The sequence below is a fragment of the Vicugna pacos genome, chromosome 20 (genome assembly GCF_048564905.1).
Source record: "Vicugna pacos chromosome 20, VicPac4, whole genome shotgun sequence".
In the NCBI taxonomy this organism is placed as follows: Eukaryota; Metazoa; Chordata; class Mammalia; order Artiodactyla; family Camelidae; genus Vicugna; species Vicugna pacos.
In genome coordinates, this window is record NC_133006.1 from 29,742,733 (window position 1) to 29,755,796 (window position 13,064).

The window sequence follows — 13,064 nt, forward strand, 5'->3', positions numbered from 1 at the left end:
GCCAGGACTCACATATAATACATACCTTACGAAGATCGGGGAAGTGACTTTTATATAAATGTCTTAAATGTGTTACTGTATTTTAGACAAGCAAGCAGCCAGTACTTTCAGGGATTTGTTTCCTCTCTCATCTCTTCTTTATTAAATCAACTGAGCATCACATTAAAGATTTCCTAGACCTCAATCACTAGTAAAAGAATGATAATCTTAATGTTGTAATATGCTTCTGACACTACATCAGTGTTCATGGGTGGATGAAAAATACAAATATCAATTCAAATTGCAATAAATTAATCATTGCCACCAAAACCATGATATTTTCTTACTTTATTTTTTTTTTTTTAGAAATTAGAAGCTCTGGATTTGAGTCCTGTTTATTTATTTTGTTTATTTTTTTAATTGAAGTATATAGTCCATTTGAAATGTGGTATCAATTTCTGGTGCATAATTTTTCAGTTATATATATGCACACTTAGATTCATCTTCATATTCTTTTTCATTATAGGTTACTACAAGATAGTGAGTTCAGTTCCCTGTGCTCTGCAGTAGAAACTCGCTGTTTACCTACTTTTCTATACTTTGTATCGAAGATGTCATCTCCTCCTGACACTGACACTCTGTTCATGGGTTCCTCCTCGACTACCTTACAGGATAGGCCGGGAATGGTATCTCCACCTGACCAACAGTTACACAGGAAATAGTGAAAAATGAGAGTCACTGTTGGACTTCCCGCAAGAATGCATGGTAAGTTAAACTGTGGGAAAACAAAACAAAACAAGGAATGGACCTGGAGGAACACAGAGTTGAAATGACTTCAGGCAAGGGCTTTGCCTCTTGGTATTTCCAAATCCCATTCCCCTCCACTTTGGCTTGGATGCCCTGAGGTTGACACGGCAGTTTCAACTCCTTATCTCAGCTCAGTAATCATGGTGTCATACAATCCACCGCATGTCTGCCTTCCTCCTCAGCGGAGCAGACAAACAACGGCATTGCTCCCGGAACTGGGACAGACAACCCTTTCAAAATAAATGGATGAATCATGCCTACTTCATATCCTGAACAAATCTAGGTCCACTTCCAACAGGCGACTAACAATAACCAGAAAATACATGCAGAACTAGCTCTATCATGATCTCTCCTGTTAACGCTTTCGATCTCAGAAGACAAGTTAAATTCCATGCCAATGAAATAGATACAATTAAAACACATACACATTTCAATCTCTAGCTCTGTGGGCTTTGTCTACTAAGAACTCTTAGAAGACTTCAGAAATTCACAAAAATAGTAAGACTAATTTCTTTTTTTTTTTTTTTGACTCAATGTCTATTAATTTTTTGTGTGTGTGGGAGAAGGTAATTAGGTTTACTTATTTATTTATTTGTTTAGAGGAGGTACTGGGAATTGAACCCAGGACCTTGTGGATGCTAAGCAAGCACCCTACCACTTGAGCTAAACCCTCCCCCTATTAATTCTTTTTCTTAAGATTTAAGCTCGTTCACCTTACTTGAATAGAAGGAAATACTGAAAAAGAAACCACATCTTTGATTTTCCAATGGTTATTCCTTTTCTCAGTTTGGGGATTCATATAATAAAAACTAAAACTGATGTAAAAGGAGGAAGAACAAGGAATAGCAATATAATTACTATGATTGTATCTTAAATCTATCCCTTGAGTTTCCTGACAAAAAAAAACTCCATGAGGTGTATAACAGGGTGTGTTATGTAAGTCTCATTGTCTGATTGAAGGAATAAAAGGAAACATACTGATTCTTAAGAAGAGAATATTTTCCTGGTACTAAATTCCAAAGGCAAATTTTTACAGGTCCACCTTCAAAGAGATTTTGAGCTATGTACAGAACAACGGCTTCAATAGTCATTGGATAGTATCTTAGAAACTTTTATAGGTGTCATTTTTAAAAAAACAACTTGATGAGAAACAACCCTTTTATAAAATAATACATGTATACTCGATTAATAAGGAAGGGTTTGAACTAAGGCAACAGGAATGGAGAGAAAAGAATGAATGGGAATTAGTGGTGACTTTTTGGAAGCCTCTGGGCCAGTGTTACTCAGAGTGTTGTCTCTGAACCAGCCTGCCAGTCTGCAAACCATCACCAGTACACAAGCAGGTCAGTTCTGAAACTGAGAGTAAAGGTTTAAAACTACTTTAGCAATTTGACAGAATTATTTTATGAATGTTGACTCTATGAATGTTTAATAATTCAAAATTTAAGCCTGTTCTTTTACTGTCTTTGATATTTTTAGACTTTTATTTTTCTGGTAATTAATTATTACTGTGTTTTATAAAAATAAGATCCTGCAATGGCTTGAAAATGTAAACATCAAAACAAAACTGGTCCTTCACCACAGATAGAAATAACTACTCTACACTTCTGTTTCTCAAACTTCAGTGGCTATATGCCATCCTCATGGGTCTGCCATATCTGCACCCTAACTGTATCATGCATTCAATAATTTTCTTTAAAGAAAATTGCTTTTTTATTTAAATAAATTTATTTTTAAATGATACTATATCACCACCATAAGCACTGTCTTACATTATAAAGAGAAAATAATTATAAAAGCAAATACTATGAAAACAAAAGAATGCTACTCAATTTAAAAATAATAAAATAATGATCTTCAAGTAGTAATGACAAAGTTAATTATTTTGCAAAAACGTACACCTGAAAATATGGAAAAGCCCCATTTTTTCATTCTTACCAATTGAAAATGAATATTCAGTTCAACATTTCTTAGTTCAGGATAAAGATGAACTGAACATCCAAAAGGCATTTAAAGGACTTCTCAGGAAAGGTGGGATACTAAGAACTAGCTCCTACTGAAAATGATGTTAAGTGTTTGTTCAACAAATTTTATTTTTCCCAGTAGTCTTCTGAAGTGAACTCCCAAATCATCTGAATGGGCCGGTTACTTGGTAAAACCCAGGACAGTGATTTTCAAAGGGTTGTTTTGTTTTTTTTTTCCCCTGAATCACAGCCATTTGGTTTGAGAAAATACTCATGAAAACCTTTTATTAAGTGGCTCCCCCATAATTTTGAACATGTTTTCATAAGTTCTTCAGAAAACATTTCTGAAGAAATTATAAGTTTTTCAGTAAGTACTGTTAGCAGAACAAATGTAAGTTTCAGAACTTGTCCCCAGGATCCTGTTTATCGTGTCTTATGCGTGGAAAACATAACAGCTTCTCAAAACACTGTGCTCTTAACATGGGCCAGATACTCTGCTAAGTGCTGCATGGATGATATAGACATAGTCTGTCATTTATATATTATATAATCTCATTTTATGTACATATATTATATATAATGAGGTTTTACATATTACATACACATATACGAAATGAGATTTTATATATAATAAATTATATAAGATACATATGCATGATATGTCCAAAATCTCATTTAGTTCTCACTTAATGGAAACTCTGGGCTCAAAGAAATGTAGTGACCTCATTCATTCAACATTAACAAATATTTGTTGATGGTTTACTGTGTACGAGGCATTGAGATAATGGAGACAAACAGAATAGACAGAGTCTGGTCATTTGTGTCCTAGTGATGGTTGGGGAAAGAAAGGGGAATAAACAGGATAATTGCTGATGGTGATCAGCTATGTAGAAAGTAAGTTACGCACCTGAGATGCGATGGGGGAGGGAGAGCAGCAGGGGTGGCTGAGAGAGTCTTATCTGAAGGGACGTTGGAGGCGAGATCTGAATGATGAGAAGTAGCCCTGTGAAGACTGGAAAAGAGCATTCTAGGCATAAGAAACAGTTCCTACAAAGCCCTTGAGACAAGAACAAGCTTGGTACATTCAGGGAAAAGAAAGAATGTGGGGCTAGAATCTGCAGAGCAGTGGGGAACGTTATCTTCAGGGTCATGAAACCCCTTGTGGCTCTGTTGAAGAGTTTGGAAGTTATTCTCCGCAATGGAAAACACGTGCAGGGTTTCAATTAGAGGAGCAGCATAATCTGATTTCATTTCGAATATATCCTCTGGATGGTATGTGAGGAAAAATGTACAAAGGGGAAAAGAAAAAGACACAAAGTGAAAAGCTCATGTGTTGGCCCAGCCGGAAGTTCTGGTGGTCTGGACCAGAGGGGCAGTGGAGAGAAGTGGGTGGATTTGGAGATAGGGTCAACGAGACTTGCTGATGTGTGCCAAGATTCAGGGTGAGAGAGAAGAAGCAGGAAGGACTCCTTGGTTTCCTCTGGCTTCAGAGCTAGTAAGTGGCACAGCTCAATTTCAACCCAAGGTCTCGTTCCAGAGCGGCTCTTCACTCTGTTCTTCGTTTGGTCCCGGCTGAATTGAAACCCAATGCTACAGCCCCCATCTTCCCCAACCACTAACCCCAAACTCCCCGTGATGGGCCTTGGAATAGCCTAGACTGTCCTTAAGCCCTGGGTGTCGGGCTGCTCCGGATACAGATTCTCAGAGCAACCAGAGAGAAGGAAGTTTGGCACTAGTGTTTGAGGACATGCAAAGGGGCTGCCACAAAAGACCTGGTGTTAGACAGGGAAATCTCCACCCTCTCCTGTTCCCATTTGTATTTTCCTAAAATTCTCACCCCACCCTCCTTCTCCTGTCCCTCAGGTTCTCTCCGGGCAGCTACCCCCATGTCTGTGTGGGTTCATGCACCATATAAAGTTATCTTACCACTCAGGGGCGACCAGGGGCAAGCTACCACTTTGGAGAATGCTGCTCAAGACAATTCCTTCCATCTCCTGTGACAGAGACAAATGAGAAGCAGAAGAAAGCGGTTTTAAGAAAGCCACAGGGTGAGTTTCAAATACGAGAGGAGAGCTTCTGGTGTCATCCATGACACAGAGACTCAATGGTAAGCGAGCTGAAAGAGGGCATTAATTTGGGCTAATGGGAGAAAAGCTTCGGAAGGGTGGACAGGGAAAATAGTATCACAGTGGGGTTAAGAAAGGCTCAGCAGTGGGACATGATTATAAATTAGACTTTCAGACAATCTAAGAGACAGTGACTAGAAAAAGGCAGTAGATCTGTAGCTTCAGGGGGAAGCAGAACTAAGAAGAACAATTTTAATATGAGGCATCTATGAAAGCACTTTTCAAGTGTTATGCAAATATCAGGGTTATTAATATCTGACCTTATCATAGGCTGCTTTTCACTTATTTCTTTTTTACCTCAATGCACATTCTAAGTAAAAGAACAAATCATGTTTAATATTTCTTGGTATCATCAACACAATGTCCTACACAGACAGCTCAGTGGAAATTTGATCATTACAGTATCAAGTGAAAATACATGGAAGTGTTCCAGACATGGTCGTGCGTACACGTATGACCCTATGAATTTCTTTTCTACACTGTACGTTACTGGAGAAGAGATACTAAGTCCTGTATTTCCTTGTATTTATCACAATACTTACCCCAGAGCCTTGAACCTAGTAGACACTCAATTAATATTTGTTAGAGATTTCAAATACTTATATTAGTTATCCTCCAGTTCCAAATACCCAAATATTATAAATAACCAAAATTACAATGTAATTATATGAAATGGCATCCTAATATATGGATAATTCCCTCCCTTTCCCAAAGAAATCCAGATGCGCTGCTTCCCCCTTATCAAAGCTCCATTCATCTGCTGGAGGTACCACTGTGCTCATTAACTAAGTGTTAAGGAGGCACAGATGCTACTTTGGGTTTCACTTAATAAACCAGGGCAATTTAAAGTAATTACTCATATCTTGTGAAAGGAAGCCAATGTGTAGCCAGTTTAACCTGCTAAAGATCTGGGGGTGAAAGAACCTATAAAGTGAAGAGGATTGCGAATGGAAGCCCGCGATCCTTTGCCAAGGCTTTCAAGTGGAGCAATTATTTACCCTAAAAAAAGGACTGAACTGACTTTTAAAAACCTTTAAAAAGCCATTTCAAATGTTTGTAGAATATTTTTAAAATGTTAAAGTGCCCAATTTACCGCCTAGATTTAGCTGTTTTGTCTGAAAATTTATTTTCGTAACTGTCTGAATGATGGTCTCCTTTCTAATCCAGTTGGCCAGAGCCACGTGATTTACTTCCCAGAATTATGAGCCCAGCTTTATGCCACTTGGAATAGCAAAGAAACAAATTATAAAATGACTTCCCACCTAGTAATTTTCAATATACTGTCATGTGGATTTATTCTAACTCTGCAGACTTACACGTTACTTAGTGTACCTAAAAATGCTTTCCAGCAAGGAATGAAATGAGGCCACTTTTGTTAATGTGTTACTCCACACAACAGACCAGTAGTAGATAATTGATTAGTAGTGGTAGTAGATTATAGTAGATAATCAGGGAAATTGTAGGTGCTTCTATATGATTACAGAGAAAAAAATTTATATAATTATTAATTGCTATAAAGTGAGTTTATTCCACAACTTATGAAGTTACTATAATTAAAGAAATTAACAATTAGGCCCAATCTTTAGAGACTTAAATTCTATAATCTATATTATCTGAAGGCCAAATGATGTTTCTCTCATCTGAAAATAACATCATCTCTTAACCTCTTAGGTTAATAAGCTACTCAAAGAAGGGAAAGGTGATCAATATTTACTGGACACTCAACTGTATCCAGGTCCTTCTCAGGTAAGTTTCTTATTTAGCCTTTCACAACACACTTCTAAGGGGAACACACGCCTCATTCTGCAGATGAGAAAAACCAGTTTCCAAAGTGTAAGTACCTCACCCAAGAGCAGACGACTAGAGGAGGCGTGGCTGGTGTCTGAAGACGAGTTTGTCTGCCTCCAATGTCCTAGCTATTTCACCTCAACAAAGATCTTCAATTAAATAAACAAGTAAACAAAAAAAGCAAGCTAATGTTTCCACTACAGTCAAAATCTCCCTCTTCCCTGCCAAAATATGACCCCATATTGTCATTTGTAAATGTCTTTTTTTTTGTTTCTCTTAAAAAAAGTTACTAAATTTATTTCCTGTCTTAATAGTTGCCTCATTATGCTGCATTCAGAGCATATATTAAGTAATGGCATATTCAAAGTGGGGAGTTTGCAAGGACCAGTAAGACACAGTTGATCCCTCAAAGATTCTGTGGTGAAGGGGGAAAGACAGGCAAACAGATGGCTATAAAATAAGGGCTTGGATATTCACAGAGTAGCAGGGATCACATCAGCGGTGGCTTAAACCAGACCGGTGTGGGGACGCCCTCACCAAACGTGGAAGCCTATGCTGATTTCTCAAGGGAAGTGTTAGCAGGTGAAGAGTTGGAGAAAGGACATAAGAGGAAGCCAGAAAAACCATATCAGGAGCATCAGAGTGAGAAAGCATGGTACTTTCTGGTAACTGAAAACATTTTAGTGCTGCTGAAGTATAGAATATAGAGAGGTTGATCGTAAAAGAGGAAAGAGGGGTGGTCATTCATGACACCCAGATCAGAAGCTAAATCGGGAACAGTTCCCAGAGTACTGTAAATCATGATACAGCATTTGAACCCTCCAGTAGGTGATGTGGAGGCATTCAAGGATTTCAACCAGGGGAGTGAAATGACTGGACTTGTATTTTAAATAGACCATGCTGGGGACCGTGTGATGAATAGACTGAAACAGAGCAAGACTAGATAGGAGAACAGGTGAAAGGCCACCACAAAATCCCAAGTGAGATAATGATAAAAGGCTTTGCCTACCGTAGTGGAATGGAGTGAAAGGTAAATTCCAGAGATATCCAGAAGGTCGACTGCAGGAGACTTCGTAAATCACTGGACGCGGGAGTGAAGGAAAGCTGAAGGAGGCATCTGGAATTCTTCCTTTTAATGACCTGCACCAGTGAGCTGACAATAGTGTCATTCATCAACAAGAGTGACTGGGAGAGAAATAGCAGTCTTGAAGGGGAGCCCAGGAGTTCATGCTTAGACAGGTGAGTTTGAAATCAACGTGACTCGTCCACATGGAGCTGTTTAGTAGGTCTGGAGAGCAGGCGAGAGGCTACGGCACATAAACATAGATTCTGGGAGCCACCAGTTTGTATATCATTTTTTAATTTAATCTTTTCTATTAAGGTATAGTTGATGTATAGTTGATATTACATATGTTACAGGTATACAACGTATATCACTTATAAAGCCAAGGAGGTGAACAAGAGCATGCTAGTTGAATGCTCTTACTGCCCGGAGAAGGTGGGAGGTGAATCACAGACCACCAATATGAAAGACGTGGTCCAGCAGCAAAAAAGTCCAAGAGAAGCACTCATGGAGCAATGGACACCTGGGAGAAGGTGGCATCACAGAAGCCAAGAGAGGAGAGCTCCAGCAGGAAGATGTGACAGGCAGTGTCCCGTACTTCAGGGATGGCCAGTCAGATCAGGATCAAAGAGCAAACAGTAGATTTAGCAACAAAGACGGCATTGACTGAAAAGGTGAGAGCTGGGTCAGGGGACCTGTGGGAATGGAAGCCAGACTCAAGTTCTCATCTGATAGAGTTTCCTGAATGAAACAAAGGGCTCATCTAGAACTCTATTTGCTGAAGGCTTTATGCCAATTATAAAGTTAAAACTTTTTTCAAGTACTTTCATTTAGTTGGCAATTAAATAAGCAGGGGACTTGTATATGCCCTTTCCTTAATTATAGCTTTCATAATTATTCACTTTCATGTACTGGCTCATCTGTGAAATGGGTTGGCTGAGGCATCAGGTCAAAGCTGGGTCTACATGTAAAAGCTATCGTTGACTCAAACCAGTTAATATAGTGCGCATCTGTGAAATGTGATTAGATGAAGCCTAGAACATGATTCTAATTCCAATCATCTGCAGACACAGCACAGTGATTCATTTAAGGTTTAGTCCTGAAATGTTCTGTTGTCTTCCATATGTACATACCTCTTATTTTATTTTAATAGAATTAACTGGTTTCTTTTTTATAATTTTTGTGCTGGAGGTTAATTAATCCCTCATGTAGAGTCCATAGCATTATATTTGGTTTCTGCTGGTAGAGTTTACTTTCAGAGAATGCCACCTATCAACAAACATGCCTAAATCAGGGTGATAATGAACCTCATCTCCTGTATTATTTCAAGGATTTCTTCTTTCTCAGTTTACTTATCTAATTTTTTAAATAATGAGAGCAAGGAGAATTAATTTTTTCTTGCCTTAACAATGTTTCATAATGCTTAAATTGTAGCTTATGTTTGTAAATTTACAATATATTCAATATTTACAATATTGTAAATTTCAATTTCATTATAAATGCATGTACATAAGACATAAAGATATATGTACATGTATACATGTGTGTGTGTGTGTGTGTGTGTGTGTGGTGGGAGTGTTTTTAGGAAAGTTTTTCCTCCCTGGAAAGAGAGCGAGAACAGAGACAAAGGACAGACAAGAAGAGAAACTCCTCCCTTCCTGCTTCTGGAGGTTGTTTAGTGAGAATGAGATGCCTGGAGCTGCTGAACCCATTAATTTGGCCAAGTGATGTGGAGCAGCAAGGAGGAGAGAGCCTGGGTTTCTCATGATGCTGTGAATCTGGTCAACCAATCAGGAACTGCTCCCTTCACTTCTTATTGGGTAAGATAGTGACCCTAAACATTAAACCCATTTTTAAATAGGGTGTTTGTTCCCTCTCAATCAAGAGAAATGATTTCATATGCAACACATGCATACGTTCAATGAAAAGAAATGATTATACACAACACACATACACACGCATGCACACAGAGTGTGTTATGCACTGAAGACTATACATTTGGTTCTCAAAGAGTAAGAATTCCATTTATAACAATAAACAAAGGAGGTTTAGTCACACCACTTAGATTCACTATTTAGTCCAAATTGATCTCTCGTAAAAAACTAGAAAAGGTCACTCTGTACCAACACAAAAGTAGCAAAAGCTACTTTAATTTTTTTTAAAAAATTAGGGTTGAAAACAGGCTCCATTAAAAAAATTAGGAGGAACCAGTCAAGTTAGGATTCTTAAAAATAAACATGATTTATGGCCACAGTGCAACTAAAGTTTTGCGTCCATAGAATTTTAAAAGAAGAAAAAAATTGAAAAAAATTACTTCAAAAATCTTTCAATTAAATCAACACAACTATGTGTGATTTTTGAGCCACCATTATAAACTGTAACGCCCTAAGAGGAATACGTTATATGAACTCCAGTAAGGAGGACAATGTATAATTCATTTAAGAGTAAAGAATACATTTTCTCCTTTATTTATAGATTTTAATTAATTCTGAAATAGGTGAACTTCCCTTTAACACTGAAATTTGGATAAAGAGAAGCTAAGCAAAGTCCAACATATTCTTTGAGAGATTAGGAGAGCAGATTCCAAATATTCAAGGACGGGTACAATTGAAAATGAGAACTAGTGCAAGAGAACAGAGGACTCTTAAAATAGGGATCATTTGCGACTGTATTCTTAGAACCTTCCCAAGGAAGAAAAGGTGAAGGCAGCTGCAAGCCAGCTGCAGGGAAGCTCTCTGGTGTGCTCGGACTTTCAAAGGGCACGAGCTGGACGTGAAAGCAGGACGCCACCACGATGATGACAGAAGGGCATCAACCTGAAACAGACTCAGAGAGCTTTATGCCCAGAGGCCTCTGAAGCACATCCCTGAAAGCAAAAGTTCTGTGGCTCAGAAAAACAGCACAAAAAGAAAGGGACAGGCCCACTTCTTGGTCCAGAGAAAACTCAAGAACAATTTTGCTTCCATTTTGTTTCCGTCTTCACCTTCAGAAGACTTGACTCTGGAAAGAAAAGAGCGTGTTGAGCAACCAAGGCCCCAGATGGGGGCAGATAGTGACATCTCCCCTGTTTGTCTCCCCAGGGCTGAGTCTCTGAATGCCTCCCAGAGGCCCTAAAGGCTGATGGATGACAGAAGGACCACCGTTGGGCATCTCTGTGCAATCACAGAGACAGGCAGAGAAGGCAAACTTCCTTCTTTTTCAAGAGGGGAGGTAAGGGGTAAGATGAACTGCCGGCCAAAGTGCTTTACATTATGCTCCAGAGAAACTCACCATTTTCATTCTTTTTAACTGACTGTGATCACTGAGAAAATAATTCAGCAATCACATGGAGCCAAACTAAATTTCATTAAGACACTACATGCTGATTTCTTTCTTTTTTTCTTTCTTTCTTTCTTTCTTTCTTTCTTTCTTTCTTTCTTTCTTTCTTTCTTTCTTTCTTTCTTTCTTTCTTTCTTTCTTTCTTAGCTAGGGGCTACTAATCTGGAAGATATGAATATTGTATTTAAGGTAAATTCTGATTTCAGCAAAACATTTCACAAAGTCACATGGTATCCTCCAAGTCGCTTTCAAACTCGTCATTTGACGATTCTTCCGAAGTGCCTTTTGTTTTCTTTTGTGATTTCATTCTTGGCAAGCTTTTATGGCTTCAGATATTGGACAGTCTTGCAAAAGGAATTCTAATTAAACTGCTATTCAAAAATGACTGTAAAAATGGACATGTTGATCAATGTAAATGTGATGGTTAAATGAATGCTATTATGAGTGAACAACACAGATAACTGTTTTCTAGAAATTACCTTAAAATATATGCCATACTTTAAAATTTCTGTCCTATGCCTAATGGAAAAGAGGGTCAGTTGTGGAATTACACAGGTTCAGTTCCACTTATTAGACCTGGGGCAACTGAATTATTTCCTTCTCTATAATAATAACTATCTCAAAGGGCTGGTATTAAATGAAACAATAGACATAAAGCACAAATATACACAGTGCTCCACAAATGCTGATGCTCTGAGTGGTGGTAGCTGTTTAGTAGTCATTTCATTTGCTTTCAAGCAAGCCAGTCAATATTTTCTGCATGAAAATGGTTTTCTCTATCTGTTATCAGGTAAGATTTTGCCAGCTACAGACCACTTGGCTAAGAGCGTCTTTGTCAACGTGAATTTATTTTCCCTACATAACAAGAAGTTCAGTGGTGCCATTCTTGAACTGGTTCCACAGTTCACCGAGTCATGGCTCCGGGTCAGCGTTTCCACGATTCTCTTGGGTTTTTCCCTCATGGCCACAGGATAAGCTACTGCAGCTGCTCCAAGCAGGAAGGAAACAGGAACAGGCACTCATCAAAGGCCTCAGGCTCATCATCCGGCAAGAAAATCCTTCTCAGACACCCTGCTCCCCTGCCCTGCAGCCTTTCCCTCAGCTCATCTCCTGGGACACCCGGTGGGTCCCGCCCAACGGGAGGCCGAGAATTAAGTGTCTGCCACTTGCAGCCACAACAGTGGGAAAGGAGATTTCCCACTTTCCCACCCAGAAAAAGGGTGAACCGGTGTTCGCCTCCTTATTTCACCTTTGCTTCTCCTTTTCATTATTAATCAGATATATTTTTTCAAAGGCCCATTTCGGAAGACTAAGGCAAAATATACTGCCCTACCTCAATCTCTGCACAAATGTTCACTGCCAGACGTAATGAAAAAAATAAACATACCATCCCCACCTCCTAAAGGCAGCAAAGCAGGTAATTATTAACCAATGCAAAAATTTGCAAATATCCCTGAAACAAAACAAAACAAAACAAAACAACTGGGAAACCCTGAGCCAGATGGTCTCTCCTGATTGCTTCTGGCCTGATGACTCACTCTTTTGTCCCTTGTGTTTCACGCCTTCTTTCCCAGAAATCCCCCTGATCTCATCTCCCCGTTTGCTTCCTCTTCCATTAGGTGGATCAAATGTCCTTCAAAAAATCACCTTCCTCTTCTAAGCAATGAACAGGAGAATGGTGGTAGAAACAGGCATAAGGGACTGAATGTGTGTGTGTGTGCGTGTGTAAAGAATGTGGACAAAGGAAGCAGATTTGCCTTTAACTTCACCCTGTGAACTTCCAAACATAAAAAAAAATCCACTGATATCTTTCTGATAATTCCCAGGCTTGACTCCCTCTCCACCCTCCTCCACACCTCTCATCCCAGCTCTTGCCCTCTCCCTGCTCCCCACCTCCCCCGAGAAGAGAAAGTCAGGACATGAAAAAGCTTTCTACCTCCTGAAAAAGTAAAGCAGAAATCATGAGAACTAGACGGCCACTTTTTACAGCAGAGCATATCGCAGATGAGGGCAGAGATC